Source organism: Zingiber officinale, chromosome 3A (assembly GCF_018446385.1).
Source record: "Zingiber officinale cultivar Zhangliang chromosome 3A, Zo_v1.1, whole genome shotgun sequence".
Lineage (NCBI taxonomy): Eukaryota > Viridiplantae > Streptophyta > Magnoliopsida > Zingiberales > Zingiberaceae > Zingiber > Zingiber officinale.
Genome location: NC_055990.1, coordinates 14,348,389 through 14,368,367, shown reverse-complemented (window position 1 = coordinate 14,368,367; position 19,979 = coordinate 14,348,389).

The following is a 19,979-nucleotide window of genomic DNA, read 5'->3' as shown; positions in this document are numbered from 1 at the left end:
TTAATACTTCTAATAGAAGAATGCCTCCTACAAAACTGAGGCCATCTGTTCATGTTACATGCATCCAAAACCAAGGCAAAACCCACTACATACTTACAAAAATATCTAGCAGTTTATGCACAATGCAGCTGGTAAGGAAATTACTACCGGAAACCTAAAAAAATATCACCATTCCTCATGCTCAGTGCCACGACAAGGAAAAACAAAAGAAGTTCTTGACTGCATATTAAAAGGGAAGCTGTGCATGTTTATCATATCAGCAAGAAATAAAACTAAACGAACAGAAAGGTGAACAAGGGTCTAATAGCATGGTTAACACACCAATTGTACCTACTAGTAATTCTACAGAAAATCAAGACTGCAGGTTTAATTAAACTGCTAAGAGATCTAACTGAATGCTTCCAAAACCGAAGGTTGTTCATGCCCATTGCATAGCACAAACAGAGCTAACAGTAAGCTCCAAAGGCTGTTCATCTTCATTTCATAATACAAAACCGAAACTTAGTAGTAAGCTTCAAAAAGAAATTGTTTGTGCCCATAAACACAGCACCCACCAAACTGCACAACGAGCTCAAGAGGGCTGTTCATGTCCACTTCATAGCACAACTTAGACCAAAACTTGTTGGAATTAAAGCCTAAATCAAAGTCTGAAATGTTAATTATAAGACTAAAGAAATCCAAACCATATGCCTACCCTATACAATTCATTTCCTTTATTTGAGATTCACGGCAGCAACTTCAAACAAAATAGCAACCTTCACAGCATGCTTAGGGAATCAAGAAGAACAAGAATTCGAAACTACTCCTATTGCAGGTGAGAAACACTTACACTTGCTCTTGGACTTACAACCAAAATCAGCTTCTAGGGTTTCGGAGGCCTGCAATTTCGGCCTCTTCTTCATGCCTACAGGCTCTCCTCGATGAGAAAGTCACGAGTCGGTGAAGAACCCACGGAAAAACTCCTTGACTGGCCGCCGGAGATGAAGCCCTAACTTCGGCTTTGTCTTCCGCCCGAGCACCGCCGTCGCACGCGAGAGAGAGTGTAATGCCCGAAAATTCTCAAAAATATTAGAAATATCCTAGTATTTTCCTGGAATTTTAGAATATTTTTCCAGAATTTTTTAGAGTAGCGGAAGTAGCAAAAACAAATAGAACCGCAAAACGACCTAAGCGGGAATTGAACCCGAGACCTATGGCTTGCGGATAATTCTAGTAACCATTTGAACCCAGCAGGGCCGTGCTGAAAGGAAAGGGAAAAAATTAAATTTATATTCAAGTTGGGCCGAAATTTACCACTTAATATAAATAGGAAATTATTAAGTGGGGTTTTATTTTGGTCGAGATTTCTTCTCCTCAAACCCTCACCGACGCCACCTCTCCCTCTCCTCCTTCTCTCGGCGCCAACCACAAGGAAGACCTAGGGTTCCATCCCTAGGGTCCTAAGGAATGTCTCCCGGCGACAACTCCGGCATGAGGACGCTCCTCTACGCGAGAAGAACGCATAGACGCGAGAAGATCGTCGAAGAGATCTCTCCTCCGGGAAACCTAGCGATTAGATTTGTAAGAAATCTAGCACAGGAGGTAAGAAACCCCTCACTTGCAGTATAAGTAGCTTTTCGTATGATTTTATGTTTTTAGATTATCTATATGCAGTTTTTCGGCACATAGGGTGTATTTAACCCTCTTCGCAGCTTAGAGATTTAGTTGAGCACCTCTAGATGGGCCAGACACGTCCTTCCCCTACAGTTGGAGGATGTAGATGCTGTCGGGTGCCTAGAGGTGGTCTCCCTAATAGAGGGGAGGGTTGGAGCACACCAAGTGTTCGATAAAACGCTTTGCTCAGTAAAATGCAACCTAGGCATTTTAATAGCTCAGCTAAATGCAATAGTAGCATTTATTTAGCACATTCAGTTTTATTACAGCTTATATGGGACTACGGTCCAATGGGTGGGCTCCCACAGTCGCCTCTAGGTTCAGACAACCTAGCTCTAGGTTCAGATAACTTAGAAATAGCAAGATAAGCAGTAATTAGCTATGCTAAGTATTTTACTTTCTCAGTGGCACTGTACTGGATTAGATATCCATTGGGCTGGGCTTACATAGTCGGTCCCTAGGTTCAGATAACCTAGTAACCCTACTAAATTCGGGACTTGCAAACACGGGTCTAGTTAGGGATGCGCGCATAGCACGTACAGTTGTCGGGCCCAAACAGCAGCATGATTATTATTTTAATCTATTATGTAAATAGTTTTCAAAACTTCACAAATAGTTAAGTGAATTTAGTATAGCTTTAGCTTTAGCTAGAATCAGCTAACCTCAGTTTCTTTTGTATCAGCTTAGTTCCTATTGATACAATATGACAGATATGATTAGTTTCATTACCATGTTCAGTTATGATTGCCATGTTTGTATGATATATGTCATACCATGCTTTAACATGTTCAGCATAGATTTCAATAGCATGTTTTTAAAAGCATAAATAACATCGTATGCATGTTTTGTGAGGTAGATGGTTTCTTACTAAGCGAAAGCTTACAAATACTATTTTTCCTTATACTACAGATAAGGGCAAAGGAAAGATGGACTAACGGAGGCTGGAGGGCAATGCGATGAAGATGTATGTGGATGGAATTTGGAATAAAGATCTTAGGGAATTTAGCAAGCTTGTTTTAAGTATTAGAACCTTTTAACATTTTGTTATTTTGCACCTTAGTATGTTAAATGTTATGAATTAGTTAATCATGCATCCTATCATGTTTAGAACACTATTTTTGTGATGTTAGAAGGTTTTGCATTAGTTTAGAGTTGTTATAAGTAATTTTGGCACGAACAAGTGATGAAATCAGACCTTGGGCACGAAATCAGAAACTCGAATCGATCAGCTGAACGATTCGAGAGTTTCCAATCGATCGATGGATCGACTGAGCAACTTGGCTCGCGAACAGTAGGCCTCTGGATCGATCAACCGATCGATCTAGCAAATTTTATCGCAAAAAGAAGGCTCTGGGATCGATCACTGGATCGATTGGCTAGTCTGGATCGATCAGCCGATCGATCCAGAATACTGCCCCGAGCGCAGTAGCGTGCTGGATCGATCACTGGATCGATCCAAACCAAGTTCACCATACAGTAGCAGGCTGGATCGATCACTGGATCAATCCGATCCTTTCAATCGATTCGTGGATCGATTGGGAGGCCTGATAACAGCAGTGAAATCTTTAGTTCAGTTCCTTGACCACGAGGGAGGTGAAATATATCACGAATGGTTTAGATTACACCCCCTAGCACGTATAGAACCAAGAAATGATAATAGTTTAGCAAAATTTTAATCAGTACAGCTTCCGCATCTACATTTAGTGATGGTCAGGGAATAGATTAGCCCAGCATTACGTAACGATCGGCCTCGCAGCCTAGTCAGTAGGAGGTGGGTCGTTACAGAGTGGTATCATAGCAGTGTTCCATACTTCCTTCACACACATCAGCATTGAACCTGTAGCTTCCAAGTAAGAATACCTCTCACTCTATTTACGTTTCTTGTTTTCTATTTATAGCTCATGATTATAGATAACTAGAACATGCTTATATATGATAGCACTTGACATAATCGTAGTAGTTACTATGTAAACATGATATTAGCAGTTATGTATGTCCTCTATGTCTCTAGAAATGGCACGAGGACGCCCATCTAGAAGGGCACCAGGTACTGAGCTCCAGCATGAGGCAGGCAGTTCAGTGCCTCCCCCAGACCTTACAATATTAGTGGCTCAGTTACAGCAGTAGCTAGCTGAACAGCAACAGGAGATAGCCATCTTAAAGGCTAATTAGCAGCAGGGGCGAAGAGGGAAGCCTATCTAATCCAGTGGCAGAAGATCAAGCCAGAGAATTTCTCAGGCACCAGTGAACCATGGGATGCTCAAGCCTGGTTCAAAACACTGGCGAGCACGATGGAGCTTCTGGACTGGTCAGAATATGAGAAGGTGAAGTGCGCCTCCTTCTGCCTAGTAGGAGATGCACGTATGTGGTGGGAGAGAATTAGAACGAAGCGCCCAGTGAACCAGATGACGTGGGCCGACTTCGAGAAAGAATTCTTTGAGGAGTTCTTTCACATGCGGGTCACAAACCGCCACTACGATGAGTTCACGGAATTTCGCCAGGGCAACCTTTCAGTTGAGGAGGCCGTGAAGAAATTCAACAGGCTGGCTCGTCTGTGTCCCGAGTTAGTCAGCACTGAAAAAGAACGAGTCCAGTTGATGCTCAAGATGCTGAGGCCGGAAATAGCAATGAACGTGGCTGGCGGCATACATAGGCCGCAAACCACTGAAGAACTAGTTAGTAGTGCTTTGACCACCGAACACTACCAGAACAGCATCAAGCAGCAGAAACAAGTCCTCTCAGAGTCTAAGGGCCAAGGAGGCTCAGGTACTCAGAAACACCAGGGCCACAGCTCCCACGGTTCTAACTGGAAAGGGAACTCTAACAACAAGCGTAAACCAGGGAGTTACCCAAAGGGAGGACCAGCTAGTAAGCAGCCCAGTTATCCCAAGTGCTCTATTTGTGGGAAATTCCATCCAGGAGTTTGTCGCAAGGGCACACGAGGATGCTTCGAATGTGGACAAGAAGGGCATATGGCCAAGCAATGCCCGAACAAGACCAGTTTTCCTCCACCATAGACGATTCAATATGGAGGCCAGCCAGCACAGTTGCACCAGATGCAGGCCGCCTTAGATGGTCCACACATCAGCCAGGGCAGACTAGAAGCCCCTTCAGCTATGACCAATGCAAGGATCTTCTCACTCACCAGAGAGGATGTAGCGAATGCCTCGACTGTTGTTACAGGTCAGATTAGTATTTTACAGTAAAGTACAACTGTCTTATTCGATACTGGGGCAACCCATTCTTACATATCCAAGGCATTCGCCGAACAGCTAGCAATCTCTCCAGAGGTACTCAATGGTCAATTTTTGACGACCTTACCTTCGGGAGAAATTATGGCATCCACGCACTGGCTCAGAGCAGTGCAGGCATTATAGCAGACAGAGAACTCTTTTGTGATCTGATAGTTCTAGATATGACTGACTACGATGTCATCTTTGGAATGGACTTCTTGATCAGATACGGTGCCTCCATCGAGTGTCGTAAGCAGAAAGTCGTGTTCCAACCTGAAGCAGAAGCACAGTTCGAGTTCATCGGAGAACCAAAGAGAAAGGCTAAGAAGTTTCTCTCAGCTATGAAAGCACAGAGATTAATGGATTCAGGATGTACGGGATTCTTAGCACATGTAGTCAATACCAGTCAGGATAAGGATCAACAGCTGACAGAGGTCTGAGTCGTGTGTGACTACCCAGCAGTCTTCCCTGAAGAGTTACCAGGCTTAGCACCAGACAGGGAGATTGAATTTGAGATAGAACTCATTCCCGGCACGAATCCTATCTCCAAAGCACCCTACCGCATGGCTCCAGCAGAACTAAAGGAACTTCATGAGCAATTACAGGAGCTGCTTAACAAAGGCTTCATACGCCCTAGTCACTCACCATGGGGAGCGCCTGTACTGTTCGTGAAGAAGAAAGACAGGAGCATGCGCCTGTGTATAGACTACCGGGCACTGAACCAAGTCATTATCAAGAACAGGTATCCCCTTCCCAGAATAGATGTCCTGTTTGATCTATTAAAGGGAGCAGCAGTGTTCTCTAAGATAGACCTCAGATCGGGTTACCATCAGGCGAAAGTCAAAGAAGGGGATATACCCAAGATAGCTTTCAGGACCAGATACGGACACTACGAGTTCGTAGTCATGCCCTTTGGCGTGACAAATGCTCCAGCTACTTTCATGGACCTCATGAATAGAGTATTCAGAGAATACTTAGATAAGTTTGTTATCGTATTTATTGATGACATCCTTATCTATTCAGGAACCCAGAAAGACCACGCAGAGCACCTGAACATAGTATTGCAGACCCTTCAGCAGAACCAGTTGTACGCCAAGTTCACGAAATGTGAATTTTGGTTGGATCAGGTGTCCTTCCTGGGTCACATCATCTCAAAGGATGGTATCATGGTAGACCCCAGTAAGATAGAAGCTGTGAGTAACTGGAAAAGACCCAAGAACGCTAGTGAGATCAGAAGCTTTCTGGGATTAGCAGGTTACTACAGAAAATTCGTAGAGGACTTCTCTAAGATAGCCTCCCCACTGACAGCTCTCACCAGGAAGAACAAGAAATTTCAGTGGACAGAGGACTATGAGAACAGTTTCAGCGAGCTAAAAAGGAGATTGACCAGTGCACCTATTCTGACTCTACCAGAGAGTACAGACAGCTTTGATATATATAGTGATGCCTCTAAATTGGGACTATGAGCAGTACTGATGCAAAGTGGCAAGGTGATCGCCTATGCCTCCAGACAACTCAAGGATTATGAGAAGGAGTACCCTACTCCTGACCTTGAGCTTGCAGCAGTGGTGTTCACTCTCAAAATTTGGAGACATTACTTATATGGAGCTCAGTGCAGAGTGTATACAGATCATCAGAGTCTGAAGTATTTCTTCACTCAGAAGGATCTGAATATGCGACAGCGCAGATGGCTAGAGCTGGTCAAAGACTACGATATAGACATCCTCTACCACCCAGGGAAAGCCAATAAGGTAGCAGACGCACTTAGCAGAAAGTCCAGTGCGACCTTATTATCACTAGCAGCCATGTCACCGCCCCTACAGAAGGAGATCATATACTTCGATCTCGAACTCATAGTAGGACGACTCTCTACTATGACATTAGAGTCACCTTGCTTGGTGACCTCCAGATAGCTCAGGAGCAGGATCCTGAAATTCAGAAAATCAAGCAAGAAATAGCAGAATCAGAAAGTGGAGAGTTTAGAGTGTCCGCTAGCGGGGTGCTGTATTTTGGCGACAGACTTTGTGTTCCAGATCAGGAGGAGCTACAGAGGAAGATTCTAGACGAGGCTCACAGGACTCCCTATGCGATGCATCCTGGTTCCACCAAGATGTACCAGGACTTAAAGAAACACTTTTGGTGGCCTGGGATGAAGAGAGACATCGCTCGATATGTTAGTACCTGTCTGACCTGCCAGAGGGTTAAGGCAGAACACCATAGACCAGAAGGAGTTCTGCAGCCTATTCAGATCCCAGAATGGAAGTGGGAGGATATTTCCATGGATTTCATAGTGGGACTACCCAGAATCACGAATGGTTCTGATACCATCTAGGTAATAGTTGACGGATTGACTAAATCAGCCCACTTTTTAGCTATCAGGATATCCTACTCCATGGAACAGCTGGCTCAGTTGTATCTCAAGGAGATCGTTAGACTACATGGAGTCCCACGAACCATCATTTCAGACAGAGATAGTAGATTCACATCACACTTTTGGAAGTGTGTACAGTCAACTTTGGGCACTAAGTTAAAGTTTAGCACAGCCTTCCATCCTCAGACAGATGGTCAGACGGAGCGAGTAAATCAGGTACTCGAAGATATGCTCCGAGCATGTGCCCTAGATTTCAAGGGAAGTTGGTGCAAATATCTGAGTTTAGCAGAATTTGCATACAACAACAGCTATCAGGCCACTATCGGCATGACACCTTATGAGGCTCTTTACGGGCGGAGGTGTAGATCTCCAATCTGCTGGTATGAGAGTGGTGAACAGAAAGAACTAGAACTTCAGACAGATCTAGTAGCAGATACCACAGCAGCTATACAGCAGATCCGCCAGAGGATAGAGATAGCTCAGAGCCGCCAGAAAAGCTATGCTGATACACGGCGCATACCCCTAGAGTTTTCAGTTGGGGATTCAGTGTTTCTCAGAGTGGCTCCCATGAAGGGAGTAATGCGTTTTGGGAAGAAGGGCAAACTAAGTCCCAGATATGTGGGACCATACCTTATCAGCAGAAGAGTTGGCAAGGTAGCATATGAGCTAGAGCTACCACAGGAAATGTCAGCTATTCATAATGTATTTCATGTCTCTATGCTGAAGAAGCATATCCCAGATGTCACCCAGGTGATTGAGCCCCAGTCGGTACAAGTCCGCGAAGACCTCAGCTATGACAGTCGGCCTATTCAAATAATAGAGAGAGTAGTTAAGAAATTGCGGAATAAGGAAGTACCATTAGTAAAAGTTATTTGGCAAAATCACACAGCAGAAGAGACAACATGGGAGACAGAAGCCAGCATGAGACAGAAGTACCCAGAGTTATTCAAAGTTCGAGGATGAACTTTTTATAAGGTATGGGGGATTGTAATGCCCGAAAATTCTCAAAATAATTATTAGAAATATCCTAGTATTTTTCTGGAATTTTAGAATATTTTTCCGAAATTTTTTAGAGTAACGGAAGTAGCAAAAACAAATAGAACCGCAAAACGGCCTAAGCGGGAATTGAACCCGAGACCTATGGCTTGCGGATAATTCTAGTAACCAGGTGAATCCAGCAGGGCCGTGATGAAAGAAAAGAGAAACAATTAAATTTATATTCAAGTTGGGCCGAAATTTACCACTTAATATAAATAGGAAATTATTAAGTGGGGTTTTATTTTGGTCGAGATTTCTTCTCCTCAAACCCTCACCGACGCCACCTCTCCCTCTCCTCATTCTCTCGGCGCCAACCACAAGGAAGACCTAGGGTTCCATCCCTAGGGTCCTAAGGAATGTCTCCCGGTGACAACTCCGGCACGAGGACGCTCCTCTACGCGAGAAGAACGCATAGACGCAACAAGATCGTCGAAGAGATCTCTCCTCCTGGAAACCTAGTGATTAGATTTGTAAGAAATCTAGCACAGGAGGTAAGAAACCCCTCACCTGCAGTATAAGTAGCTTTTCGTATGATTTTATGTTTTTAGATTAGCTATATGCAGTTTTTCGGCACATAGGGTGTATTTAACCCTCTTCGCAGCTTAGGGATTTAGTTGAGCACCTCTAGATGGGCCAGACACGTCCTTCCCCTACAGTTGGAGGATATAGACGCTGTCGGGTGCCTAGAGGTGATCTCCCTAATAGAGGGGAGGGTTGGAGCACACCAAGTGTTCGATAAAATGCTTAGCTCAGTAAAATGCAACCTAGGCATTTTAATAGCTCAGCTAAATGCAATAGTAGCATTTATTTAGCACATTCAGTTTTATTACAGCTTATATGGGACTACGGTCCAATGGGTGGGCTTCCACAGTCGCCTCTAGGTTCAGACAACCTAGCTCTAGGTTCAGATAACCTAGAAATAGCAAGATAAGCAGTAATTAGCTATGCTCAGTATTTTACTTTCTCAATGGCACTGTACTGGATTAGATATCCATTGGGCTGGGCTCCCATAGTCGGTCCCTAGGTTCAGATAACCTAGTAACCCTACTAAATTCGGGACTTGCAAACACGGGTCTAGTTAGGGATGCGCGCATAGCACGTACAGTTACCGGGCCGAAACAGCAGCATGATTATTATTTTAATCTATTATGTAAATAGTTTTCAAAAGTTCACAAATAGTTATATGAATCCAGTACAGCTTCAGCTTTAGCTAGAATCAGTTCAGCTCAATTTCTTTTGTATCAGCTTAGTTCCTATTGATACAATATGACAGATATGATTAGTTTCATTACCATGTTCAGTTATGATTGCCATGTTTGTATGATATATGCCATACCATGCTTTAACATGTTCAGCATAGATTTCAATAGCATGTTTTTAAAAGCATAAATAACATCGTATGCATGTTTTGTGAGGTAGATGGTTTCTTACTAAGCGAAAGCTTACAGATACTATTTTTCCTTATACTGCAGATAAGGGTAAAGGAAAGATGGACTAGCGGAGGCTGGAGGGCAATGCGATGAAGATGTGTGTGGATGGAATTTGGAATAATGATCTTAGGGAATTCAGCAAGCTTGTTTTAAGTATTAGAACCTTTTAGCATTTTGTTATTTTGCACCTTAGTATGTTAAATGTTATGAATTAGTTAATCATGCATCCTATCATGTTTAGAACACTATTTTTGTGATGTTAGAAGGTTTTGCATTAGCTTAGAGTTGTTATAAGTAATTTTGGCACGAACAAGTGCTGAAATCAGACCTTGGGCACGAAATCAGAAACTAAAATCGATCAGCTGATCGATTCGAGAGTTTCTAATCGATCGATGGATCGACTGGGCAACTTGGCTCGCGAACAGTAGACCTCTGGATCGATCAGCCGATCGATCCAGAAAATTCTGTCACGTACAGAAGGCTCTGGGATCGATCACTGGATCGATTGGCCAGTCTGGATCGATCAGCCGATCGATCCAGAATACTGCCCCGAGCGCAGTAGCGTGCTGGATCGATCACTGGATCGATCCAAACCAAGTTTACCATACAGTAGCAGGCTGGATTGATCACTGGATCGATCCGATCCTTTGAATCAATCTGTGGATCGATTGGGAGGCCTGATAATAGCAGGGAAATCTTTAGTTAAGTTCCTTGACCACGAGGGAGGTGAAATATATCACGAATGGTTTAGATTACACCCCCTAGCACGTATAGAACCAAGAAATGATAATAGTTTGGCAAAATTTTAATCAGTACAGCTTCCGCATCTACATTTAGTGATGGTCAGGGAATAGATTTGTTAGGATGTATACTAAAAGCCTAGCTTTTGGTATAAACATTCATCTAGAAATAAGAATCACATTGGTCAAATATCTACATTTATGATAAATGTAGTTGTTCAATTAATTTATATTGTAGATAACATGGTGTGTGGTGTCACACACAGAAGATCATGTTATCGGTCTGTTATAAATTATAAACAGTAGCTCACGACCAAGATGGAAAGGAACAAACCATTGGAAAGTCGTAGTGTAATTAGGTATTAGTTTATCTTAACTATATAATTATACTAGTACACTTAGAGTGTATTGAGTAGGACCATTTGAGGTCGTTCCTTTTATACTAACTTTATGAAGGAACAAAGACCTCAGTTATTATGGAAGTGTGTGCTCTTAATCCTAATATAATAACGAGCACATATATTTGATATTTATTTCTTTAATTTATCAATGGGTGAGATTTAGTTCGATGAATCAATAAGCCCGATAAGTTGGGAAATGATATCACTTATAGTGTGTGTTGTTGATTATAGAAGGAAACTGTGTCCTAGAGATACTAGGTTGATAATGTCCCCAAGAGGAGCTCATAAGGATTGTCAAGTTAAACCCTGCAGGTGGACTTAGTCCGACATGACAATAAGGTTGAGTGGTACTACTCTTGGACTAAGATATTAATTAAATGAGTTGTCAGTAACTCACTTAATTAGTGGACATTTGTTATCTTAAACACAGGGAGACTAACACACTCATAATAAGAAGGATCCCAAAAATGTAATTTGGGATTGGTGCGGTAGTTCAATGATAGTTCTCTAGTGGAATGAATTATCATTGATAAAATTAAGTTGTGTGTTCGGGGCGAACACGGGATGCTTAATTTTATCGGGAGACCAAAATCAATTCCTCCTCTCGGTCCCTATCGTAGCCACCTATAGAGTACTATACCCACCTATACCCACCTTCATACCCATGATAAAGGGGCCGGCCAAGCTAGCTTGTGGTTCAAGCTAGGGCCGGCCAAGCCTTGGTTCATGGGTGGCCGACCCTAGCTTGAACCCAAGCTTAGGTGGCCGGCCCCCATCAAATAAAAAAGAATTTTAATTTTAATTTTAATTTTTATCATGCGGAAGATATAATTTATTAAAGAGATTAGAAAATTAAAATATCTTTTAAAAGTCTCTACAAAGGATTAAGTAAAGAGATTAAATCTCTTTCCTTATTTGTAGATTGGAAAGATGTTTTAATTTATTCTTTGTAAATTATCCACATGATAAAAATTAAAATTATGCAAATTTTCTTTTGATCAACCATGAATGGATTATTATGGAAAAATTTATTTTAAAAATTTTTCCGGAAGCAAATTAGGAAACTTTAATTTTTCTTGGCGAAAAATTTCCTAAATTGCTCCCTATTGATGTGGCCGGCCATGACATGATGATTAGGGAAATTTTATTTTATTTTTCTCAATTAAATCATGTCAAGGAAATTAAGGAAATTTTATTGTAATTAAATTTCCAAATTTGCCAAAGCCAAGGAATATAAAAGAAGGGGTAAGAGTGCCTTCATTAGGTGAACCTCTTATTATTTCTCTTCTCTTTTTCTTGGTGATTGTGGTCGGCCAACATCCTTTCCCTCTCTTCCTCTTGTGGTGGCCGAATCCTTCATCTCCCTTGGAGTTCTTGTGGTGGCCGGATACTACTTGGAGAGGAAGAAGAAGAAGGAGAGAAAGCTTTCATCCCTTGGAGCATGGTGGTGGTGGCCGACCAACCTCTCTTCCCCTCTTCCTCTTTGTGGTGGCCGAACCTTTCTCATGGCTTGGAGCTCTTGTGGTGGCCGGATACTACTTGGAGAAGAAGAAGAAGAAGGAGAGAAAGCTAGTATCTCTTGGAGCTTGGTTGGTGTTTTAATCTTCATCCTTGGTGAAGCTTCCTTGTTGTGGCCGAACCTAGCTAGGAGGAGAAGAAGGTGGTTGGTGGTTTCTCATCTCGGAAGATCGTTGCCCACACAACGTCTGAGGTTAGAAGAGAAATACGATAGAAGATCAAGAGGTCTTTCTAGAAGGTATAACTAGTAGTTTTTCCTTTTCCGCATCATACTAGTTATTTATGGAAATAATACCAAATACAAGAGGCTTACGATTTTAGTATTTCAAATTTATTTTCGATGTAGTGTTCTTAAGTTTTATTTTCCCTTGTGATTTGATTGTTCCTTTCGGTTAACCTAAAGTTATTTTAGGAAATTAAATATTAGTTTTCCATAAAAGGTTTTGTCTAGTCGGTGGTGGTTGCTCCCATATCCAAGAAGGCCATGTGCCTCGCCACGTCAGTACTGGAAACCAATTATGGAAATTAATATTTAATAGAATTAATAACTTAGTTGATTTGGATCGAACGTGTTATGTTCCGCAGGAGATCCAAGTCTAAACCTAAAAGAACAAATAGATTAAGTTTTGGATCAAACGTGTTAAGTTCCGCAGGCGATCCAAAATTTAATTTAAAAGAACACATGGTAGCTAGGAAAAGGTTCAGACCTTTGTACAAAATTTTTGTATAGTGGAACCTCTAGGTTTTCCGAGTAGCAACCAACAAGATTAGCCCAGCATTACGTAACGATCGGCCTCGCAGCCTAGTCAGTAGGAGGTGGGTCATTACAGAGAGAGAGAGATGAGGAAGGGGTTTAGGTCACGAAAAAAATAAAACTTCCTCCTTTAACTTATCCCTTTTAATATCTAGATATTTCTGTTATCTATTACTACTTAAATTATTTTCACCCTCTCTTTGATCAGCACGACCCTGCTGGGTTCCTGGTCATCCGAAACAACTTAACACTTTGCTTAACCAGAGATCTCCGGTTCGAACCTTGGCTCAACCTCTTTATTTTTTTCCAACTTGTTTCTTTTAGTAAAAATACCAAACGAACTTTGAAAATTGCATAAAAATACTCTAAACATTCCTAAAAATCTCTAGAATATTTCTAAAGCATTTCTAAATATTTATAAGCACTATTAGGACTCGAAATGAGGAAATTTGGGTTGTTACAATTCTCCGTACCTTATAAAAAGTTCGTACTCGAACTTAGAATAATTCTGGATATTTCTGTCTCATGCTGTCCTCACACTCCCAAGTAACTTCCTTGCACTTCTAATTTTGCCAAATGACCTTCACTAGTGGTACTTCTTTGTTCCTTAGTCTCTTAACTTCTCTGTCCACTATCTGTGTAGGTCTGCTCTCATAGCTAAGATCCTCCTAGATCTGCACTGATTGAGGCTGAATCACTTGACTAGGGTCGTGGAGGCACTTCTTTAGCATGGAGACATGAAATACATTGTGTATTGCTGACATGCCTTGTGGTAAGTCCAGCTTGTAAGCTACTTTCCCAATCCTCTCTATGATCAGGTAGGGTCCTATGTAGTGGGGACTTAACTAGCCCTTCTTGCCAAATCTCATCACGGCCTTTATCGGAGCAACTTTGAGAAAGACCGAATCCCCTACTTGAAATTCAAGTGGCCTACGGCGTGCGTCAGCATAACTTTTCTATCTACTCTGGGCAGTCTCAATTCTCTGTCTGATCTTCTGTATAGCCTGAGTGGTTTCATCTATCATCTCGGTCTTCCTGCCCAATTCTGATTCCATCTCTTTTCTTTCTCCAGCCTCCAACCAGCATATCGGTGATCTACACTTTCGGCCATACAGTGTACGGTGCCATCTTGATAGTGGCCTGGTAGCTATTGTTGTAGGCGAATTCAGCTAAGTACAGATGCTTGCACTAACTTCCCTTAAATTCTAATGTACAAGCCCTGTGTTGGATCGAGACCGCGCTAGAGGGGGGGGGGGATGAATAGCACTCGTGGCTATTACGTTCGATTATCGGGAAACTATCGGAGTAATTAAAACGCAGCGGAATAAAATAAACACAAAGAGACACAGGGATTTACTTCGTTCGGAGCCTAAGGCGACTCCTACTCGAAAGCCCGCGATCCTTGATCGCTTCCGGTGGGCAACTGTTACGCTCCGCAAGTGTACGGAAATGTCGCAAGTAATATAAAAGATTATCGTATCCACAGGGACTGGAATAAGCACTAGAAATGTCTCAATGCGAATTAGCTAAACAACCATCCGATCGTTTCAAAAGCAAAGTAAAGGTAAACAAATCTAATATAAGAGATCAACAAACAAGAGTTTAGTGTTTTGGGTTATGCTAAAGGGAGATTCTAGGAGTTTCGATTTCTTTGTAAGATTTCTTGAATGTAAATGGTTCACCAATTCTTATTCCTCAATTTCCAAACATGTAGAAAGTTGCCGGTTCCCTCTTGCAATAGACAACCGGCTAAGGACTGAGAAATGTATCTAAATAGGATTAATTAGACATGAACCTACGTTGTCCTTACACAGAAGCGCACCTATTACTATGCCTTCCTCGGATATCAACATAAAAGCCCACAACTTATTAATCTATAAAGATACAAGAAGCTAATCATAGAATTCATCCTACTCTCTTGAATATTCCTATTTCCTCTTCAAGATTATCTCTCAAACGTCCTTATACGGGCTTGCACCTGTCACGTGGATCCCTCGGATGATCGAGTGAGAGTTTATCTTTACCAAGTCCATAAGAAATCCAAACAATCAATCAAGAATGAGAATTAAGCGCAAACCACCATCAATCATTCAAGATCTAATTGATACAAGCAAGATAATGTCATCGAAACAAGAAAATGGCAAATCCATAAGAGATTACATCAATCCATCATACAAATACTCCCTTAATCCTAGAATACAAGATCTACTCCATGAATCGAGGAAGAAAACCCGAAGAAATAGAGATTACAAGCATTCCTTGAATCCCCCAATCCAAGAAACCAAGAAAAGGGAGAAAGAGAAAACTTATCTACAAAGAAGCTTCGTCTTTGGATCCAATCCACGCTCCGGAGTCGAAATCATCGAGATCTCCCTTAGAATTGCCCAGAAATCCTCCCAAGAATGGGAGGAAACCACCAAATCTTGCTTTCTCCCAAAGGGGGAGAGATCCCCTTTCAATTCATGAAGAAGGGTTTAAATAGAGGAGGGAATCGGGCGCCACACGGCCCCGTGACACAGCCGTGTGAGATTCACACGGCCATGTCCAGTTCCCTCTCTGCCAAACCTGCACGGTCGTGTGACTCCACACGGCCAGAACCCTTCTGCTCTCTGGAATTGCTACACGGTCGTGTGGTGCACACGGCCACAACCTGCTTGGTCTCTGGAAGTCTCACACGGCCGTGTAGATCCACACGGCCATGTAAGGCTTCTGCTCTGGTTGGCTTTAATTCTTGACACGGCCGTGTGAGGTCCACACGGCCATGTCATCTTCCTCTTCTGTTGGTGCCAAACTCCACACGGCCCGAGCTCCATCCCAGTGCATGGCCGTGTGAGGTACACGGCCCGGTGCTTTCTCCCTTCGTTTCCTCCAATGCATGCCCATAGATGTAGATTCTTCACCAAATCGACTCCTGTGTACAGAAAATGCACAAAAGCAAATCCAACCAAAAGAGTAAATATGCTAAAAGGAAGGGAAGTATAAAATGCATAGATCAAGCATGCTCAAAGTATGTAAATGTGCGTAAAACATGCATAAAGGAGTATATAATCTACGACATCACACCCCAGACTTAAACCTTTGCTTGTCCTCAAGCAAAATGTCATAGCCTAAATTCATATGTTCTACAACACATTCATAAAACCCAGTGCACTTTCCTAATTCTATCAAAAAGTTTCATTAACAAGCATGATCATGGAAACAAGTAAAGTATGGTTCAAGCATAAGAATCTTGTGCGCAGTGTAAAAGTAACTCAACACCCTTCAAGTTTCAATCCATGTCCTAGTCAAGTCGTCATCAAATTTGAATTCCTAATGTTTCCAGTGAAAGACAAGTAACCAGTGATAGGCACTTACTTACCATTCACTTGGTTCATATTTCTCAACTAACCCAAGGTCTCAAAGGTGTGCTCAATCTCAAGAGAAGCTAAACAGTCATTTCCCCAGTAACCTAACTCGGTCTCAAAGGGGTGACTTGCTAGATTCCACTCATGACAACTATTTTTTTATATCCCTTATTGTGTTTTTTTTTTTTTATAAGTGTTTGCATTGTGCAAAACTTATTCACAAATGTGCTTTTAGCACACATGTTGGGATATTTTGATTTTTCCAAATGAGCTTTAATGATTTGAGCCTCATCCAGTAACCAAAATGAAAGTTGAGAAATCACCATGGAAACCAAGTACTAAGCAAACAAGATGAATCATGACTATTTCAATGACATCAACTATTCAAGCATCAAGCACAAGTGTAGTGAAGATAAAATCCTTAAGGTTGAACCAAAACTAAAACTTATCACCATAAGATTCTTAGCTTGTCTCATGCTACCCAAGATAGAGAAAAGAACTACACAAAGTTTACTAGTAGCATCATGCGAACATCATGAATCGAGACAATAATCGTGCTAACATTTCACTTGAATCCAAGAAAGCATATAAGTGAAGATTTGATGTTCTCAAAAATTTTTTTGCCATGATTATTTCAAAAACAAGCAAAATAAAGCAACAAGCAATGAAAATAAGAACCAACATGAAAAACTTAATCAAACACTAAAAACTGAAGACCAAACTAAACAATACATGACACCCCCCCTAGACTTTAACTTTTCATCGTCCCGATGAAATCAGTATGGTGGAGGAGGTGGAGGTGGACGAGGGAAAGGAGGTCTACGACGTGGTTGACCAATAGGAAAACTAGGAAAACCTGGAATCTCACCCAAAGATCTATGATACTCATATAAAGCATCAACTTGTTGGCTAGTAAGCGTCATACTCTGCATAAAATCTCTCATCCTAGCCTGATCAGTATCATAATCCTGCACAAACTCGGCCACTTGACCTTGAAAATTCCTCGTAAACTGAAAATGATTTTGTACCTCCCTAAACTGATCATCAGATAAAGAGAAGCGCCCCTCCAACATTTTTCGTTGGGAATCTTGCTTCTCATGAAGTGATTCTAGAGACGTACGAAAATATGAAAAATCGAACCTAGAAGATCCCGTGCTATATGCAAAAGAATGCCTAGCAGGCTCCATAAAACTAGAAGGCTGCGTATGTCCAGATGATGAGGGTTCATTATGTGGCTCAGTGTCTCCAGGTATAGAAGGGTTATCCTCAAAATCTAACTCAGAAATTACCCAATTAGCCCGGTTACGAATAGTAGTTCGTTCAGGAAAAGGAAGTGGTAAAGGAGAACCACTCCTCCTAGGAAACGAAAAACCATTCTCATCCCGAACGATCATTTTCATAGCAAGACATGTATCAATGTCAATCATGTCATTACCATGAATTATTTCCAACCCATCAACATCAAGATTTAAATTACAAGCTATTCGGGTAATCAAACCACCAAAAACAATTGATCCCGATGATGCCCTAGCTGATCTCAATAAGGTTTGAACAAAATGAAAACCAGAGTCAAATTCAACCTTATAAAGCATAGCCCATAAAGCATAAAGCTCTATCTTCTTAACCACCCCATCACTCTCTCCCCTACCAAAAATAGTTTTACTCATGACTCTATGTAGGTACCTAAAGATGGGGTTTTGCATATGGGAGGCCTTAGCTCTTGAAGGCTCATAAGGTTGATCTAACCCAGTTATTGCATTCCAAAAATGATTCCAATTAAACCTTGGGTCAAACCTACGAGGGCTACCGGTGGTTATTCCAAAACAAGAATTAAAGTCACTAAATGTCCATAGAAATTCTTGATTCATTAATCTAAAAGAGATTTTTCCATAATAATCATCTTCATTAGTAAAATGGACATCCAATGAACTTAAAAATTCCAAAACAAGACGAGGATATGTAGGCAAATGTGTGTACATAATATCACTCCAGTCCAAAAACCCAATCATCAAATCTACATCTTCCCTAATTCCAAGCATATCAAGAACAGTTGGGTCCATATATCTAGTACACACTATCTTTCTATTGACAAGAATTGCAAATCTAGTTACTTGATCATCATTTCTGAACACAATATTGAATTCATTGTCATTACCTTCGTCGCGTGAAGTCCTTTTGCCTCTGCCCTTCACTGGTTGTTTTCCTTTGTCTCTTGATGGCTCCTTCTCTTTGTCTCCACTAGATCCACCACCTCCTTTGCACAATCTCTTCAAAATATTGGACATCTTGATGAGTTTAGATAGGGGAAGAATTATCTAGAGTGGTGGAACTCAAAGAACGAAACTTCAAGGAACAAAAGATCTTAGGTTAAGGGAACAAAAGTCCAAGTCTTAGAGAGGAGGAGAATCGGATCTAAAAGATCTTGAGAGATTAGAGAGGAGTTTTTAAGAAATTGGGAGAGAAAGATATGTTTTGGAGAGTTGGGGGTGTGCGGAACACGGCCAAGATCTGGCCGTGTGAGGTAGGAGGTAGACTTTAGTAGTTCTCCTACACGGGCCGTGTAGATCTACACGGCCTCCCCATCTTTCCTCTCGGGATTCTTTGCACGGGCCGTGTAGATCCACACGGCCTCCCCCTCTTCCTTCTCTGGATTCCTCGCACGGCCGTGTCTGGGACACGGCCTCTCCATCTTTCCTCTCGGGATTCTTTACACGGCCATGTCTATGACACGGCCTATACCTTTTTCTCCTCGGGAGATCCCACACGGCCGTGTCTGGATGACACGGCCCAAACACTTCCCTTCTCTACAACTTTTGCCTGGCCGTGTATAGCACACGGCCTGACTCTGTTTTGCACCAAACCTGGAAACAGAATCAAAAGAATGCATCAAACTAAAAGAAATTACAATACAAATCAAAACTAACTAAAAGAACCCTTGGGTTGCCTCCCAAGAAGCGCTTGTTTAAGGTCTTTAGCTCGACCAAACTTAATCATTCGCTCCTTTTCCTCGCCCTTGGAGGACAGATATACTTTTCGTTTCTGTTGGGAGATCTTCTCCCAACATCTTCCACCACATTGTCTCCTTCATTTGGTGGCCTTCCATGAGGATGGAAATTCCATTCCTCAAGTTTATAAATGCTTGTCCTGCTACAAGCATTTAAAAGAGACGAGACATGGTTAGAGATATTAGATAAATCATATTCCAGCTTTTCCTTACCAATTACCAAAGAAAGCTTATGATTTTTGACATCAATTATAGCTCCAGCTGTAGCAAGGAAAGGTCTTCCTAATATGATAGGAATCCTAGGGTCCTCTTCCATGTCCAACACTACAAAATCTGTGGGAATAACATTCTCATCCACCTCTACCGGCACATTTTCTATAATACCCAAAGGGTACCTACAGGAATGATCGGCAAGTTGAAGTGCCATAGTAGTAAGTTTAATGTTTTTGAGACCTAATTTATTATAAATTGAATAGGGAATGAGGCTAACACT